Source organism: Sinocyclocheilus anshuiensis, unplaced genomic scaffold (genome assembly GCF_001515605.1).
Source record: "Sinocyclocheilus anshuiensis isolate Anshui unplaced genomic scaffold, SAMN03320099.WGS_v1.1 scaffold738, whole genome shotgun sequence".
In the NCBI taxonomy this organism is placed as follows: domain Eukaryota; kingdom Metazoa; phylum Chordata; class Actinopteri; order Cypriniformes; family Cyprinidae; genus Sinocyclocheilus; species Sinocyclocheilus anshuiensis.
The window spans coordinates 89,252-92,085 of NW_015542364.1; positions in this window are offsets into that span (position 1 = coordinate 89,252).

A 2,834-nucleotide genomic window follows, 5' to 3' on the forward strand; every position below is an offset into this window, starting at 1 on the left:
TGGCCCAGGGAGGGCCTCAGATCCCGAGTCTAGTCCAGAGAGGGCTCCTGTTTCCACGACCAGCCCAGAGAGGGCTGCGGTTCCACGTATGGCCCAGGGAGGGCCTCAGATCCCGAGTCTAGTCCAGAGAGGGCTCCTGTTTCCACGACCAGCCCAGAGAGGGCTGCGGTTCCACGTATGGCCCAGGGAGGGCCTCAGATCCCGAGTCTAGTCCAGAGAGGGCTCCTGTTTCCACGTCCAGCCCAGAGAGGGCTGCGGTTCCCACGTATGGCCCAGGGAGGGCCTCAGATCCCGAGTCTAGTCCAGAGAGGGCTCCTGTTTCCACGTCCAGCCCAGAGAGGGCTGCGGTTCCCACGTATGGCCCAGGGAGGGCCTCAGATCCCGAGTCTAGTCCAGAGAGGGCTCCTGTTTCCACGTCCAACCCAGAGAGGGCTGCGGTTCCACGTATGGCCCAGGGAGAGCCACAGGTCGCGAGTCTAGCCCAAGGAGGGCTCCTGTTTCCATGTGAGATAAAAGTCTGCATTGACAGATATAAACTCGCAAATTCTCAGTTAAAAATGTATATTCTACGTTTATATTTCACAATTATTACTTCTTACTCAGAATTCTGATTTCACATCTCAAAATGTTTTTTCCCCCTCTCCACCATGGAATAAAAACAAAAAGGTTGCAGCTTGTTCTCTCACAATTCAGACTTGTTTTTCTCACAAAGTTATCTCAAAATTCAGAGAATAAAAAGACAGAATTGTTAGATATAAACTCAAAATTGCAATAAAAAAATCGTAAATTAATAAAGTCTCACTTACCTTTTTTATTCTTTATCCCATGCCTAAAACAAGTTACCAAAGACTCAACATATGCACTACTATATATTACAAGTTTTCTTTGTCTGATTATCATGAAGAAACAAACTGTGATGTTACTCACTGAAAATATTCCTCTCCAACAAAGCACTGGAAACCTCCTTCCATCTTACAAGTTTCATATCTGAAAGACAGCCCCTGTTGTTGTATAAATTCATAAAATTAAACCAGTAATTGTGCATGTCAAAGTAAATGTTCTACATTACAGGAAAATGTGTTTCATGTCAAAGCAAATTAATCCAGATCTATATTTATATTATACATGCTGGTGAATTGTGATTTCAGTTCTGCTAATACTGAACTACATACTGTACTGTGAACATCTGTGGCATGTGAAGCGAAATCTGTAATGTGTGTGTATAACAAGTTTTCATGAAAGTTTCACATTGTTTTGTTGTTTTTTGAGTGTTTGTATATGGTATTTGTTTTTATATTTGAGTTAGCTGATGTTTCACAGAGAACAAATATCCAAATATGTCCGGCATGGCCGTGGTTGAGATTATTCTGAGCAAAGAAAGCCACTTCATTCACCTGAATTATTCAGTTCTTCACAAGGGTTTGGACAAACTGAACCCAGTTGCTGGAGTACAAGCTTTTAGCCAGACCGTTATATGGAAAAACAGTGTTAGAGAGGCCATGAGTCTTTGACACATTCAGATGAGAGTAAGAAGCACAATAACACAGCGTAATCACTACAGGAATATATTCTGTGAAGTGCTTCGAAAACTTTTAGCAAATATCATGAAAACTGTCAAGAACATCCCGTTCCAGCTTATATTTCAAAATAAATAAATAATAAATAAACATTTAATGAATCATATAATATATTGTATTAATAGTAATAATAATAATAATATGCAGTAAATGTTTAAAGTCAAAGCAAATTAATATCTAAATGTGTGTGTATATATATATATATATATATATAGGCCTATACTGTATATTAAGCAATATCAATATAAAGTTAAGCATATTTTAAGAATCTACATTGTTTTAATGACAATTACACACATTTGCCTTTAAACTCTCATTATAGTAATGCAAAAAAAAGTAGGTAATAATAATAATGATAATAATTTGCAAAGGGCAGTAAAGCCAATTTCCATTACAAAATAGAATTTAAATTAAATTGCAAATTGCCATTATCAAAAGCTCAATGGTTTTGAAAATAGGATTCATGTTCTTTGATCTATATTCCTATTTTTCTTGATTTTGGGGGTGAAATATGACTCATTGATTCCTGAAATGAAAACACAATCAAAGAATCAGAGGCTAATTGCTGAACAGCAGCTCAGAAACATCAAGTCCTGTTTTTCTGGCTCCATTCATGAGCATCACGGTCGAGTGGACTGCTGACAGACGCCGCTCACTGGACTATTAAACAGACATATCAGATGTCCTCACAGGTATAAAGGCTACTAAACAATAGTGAGGAGGTCGAGCGGCAGACAGCGGGAACATGAGTGTCAGAGGCCAGCGCTCTTCTCCTCTAAAGAGGACCGTCCGTCACGTTAACCATCATGGAGGATCAGCTGTGGGTTACAGGAGCACTGCTGCACCGTACAGCTCTATTACAACACGGATCTGTGCAAAACTGACTACAAATACTCGGATCTAATAACATATGTAAACACTGTTAGGCTGTAGGAGTCAACAAATTCATTATGTACAATATCATAAAAAATAGGATGTCAGAATAAAGCCATGAGCCACAAGACAAGTTAAAACACCCTAAACTGTGGTAAAATCACTGTGATTACATGTGGCATTGTTTTAATAAAAATAATTTATTAAATAATAATTAATAATATTATCAAAAATAATATAACAAATGTTGAATAACAACTTTGAAAATGTGCCATACAGTCAGAATATGAATGAAAATGTACGATTCGTACATTTAAAGGGGTCATATGATGCGATTTTAATTTTTCCTTTCTCTTTGGAGTGTTACAAGCTCTTGGTGCATAA